The following is a 1,133-nucleotide window of genomic DNA, read 5'->3' as shown; positions in this document are numbered from 1 at the left end:
ACTCTCTTGCTTCTGGGTGGAAAGAAGGTCGTTAAAGGCGGAAGAATCAGCTATGATCAACGGCATGAGGATTCAAAAGGCAGTAGAAACCACTCAAGTAAAGACACATAACGTGTATGCAAAGCAGATGTGCTGTGCAGTTGAGAAAGTATCATGATGATCTGTTTGGCGAAAGACTCCGAACTAATCCCTCACTCCGATCTACGAAAGGGGACTGCCAATTGGGAGCTGACCATGAGAAAAAGATTGAGTAACTAACGAAACGGTAATGTTCTACGAGTATGGGCGTAGAATGTCACAAGTCTGAACGTGATAGGGAAGATACAAAATCTGAAACGCGAAATGCTAAGGCTTAGTCGTGATACGGTGAAGTGAAATGGAAAGAAGGATTTCTGGTCACATGAATAAAGGACAACGTCAACACTAGCAGAAAACGGTATAACTAAAGTAAGATTCGTTATGAATAGGAAGGTAGGGAAGAAGGTTGGTTACTGTGAACAGTTCAGTGATAGGACTATTCTAATCATAATCGATAGGAAACCAACACTGTCAACAATGGTACCAGCGTACATTTCGATGTCGAAAGCAGAAGAAGAAGAGACAAAGAAAGTATATGGGGATACAGAACGGGTATTTCAGTATGAAACGGGAGATGGAAATCTAATAGTCATGGGAGAATGGAATGCTATTGTATGCGAAGGAATAGAGGAAAGGGTTCCGGGAGAACAATGGCAACAGCGCATGGTGGCCTGGATGGTCACCCATCCAAGTGCCGACCACGCCCGACAGCGCTTAACTTCGGTGATCTCACGGGAACCGGTGTATCCACTGCAGCAAGGCCGTTGTCAGCGTGGCTAATATTTCCGAAAGGTACTTCCAACTACCTTTCGAGTCCACATCACACAGAGCTGCACTATGTCAGCTGAAAGAGGTCTGACACAATGTTAGGAAGTATCGTATGACTTTTGTTACTTCAGTGTGTATGTGACATTATATGAAAAAAGTACTGTGGAAGTAAGATACCCTAAATTCCTGTAGCGTTGGGGGAGGATGACAATGAGTTACATGTGTTCTAAACCGACAGCTTGATAGATTGCAGGGCACTCTCACTTTTGGTATAGTGTCATGCTGCT

General features: G+C 43.9%; 1 pseudogene; it reads right to left on the bottom strand.

Annotated features, from left to right (window-relative positions):
- Positions 1 to 729: 729 nt before the first annotated feature.
- LOC124796871 lies at positions 730 to 847 on the bottom strand (annotated as a pseudogene).
- Between the last annotated feature and the right edge of the window lie 286 nt (positions 848 to 1,133).

Source organism: Schistocerca piceifrons, chromosome 4, assembly GCF_021461385.2.
Source record: "Schistocerca piceifrons isolate TAMUIC-IGC-003096 chromosome 4, iqSchPice1.1, whole genome shotgun sequence".
Taxonomy (NCBI): domain Eukaryota; kingdom Metazoa; phylum Arthropoda; class Insecta; order Orthoptera; family Acrididae; genus Schistocerca; species Schistocerca piceifrons.
This window is presented reverse-complemented; position numbering and strand designations above follow the sequence as displayed.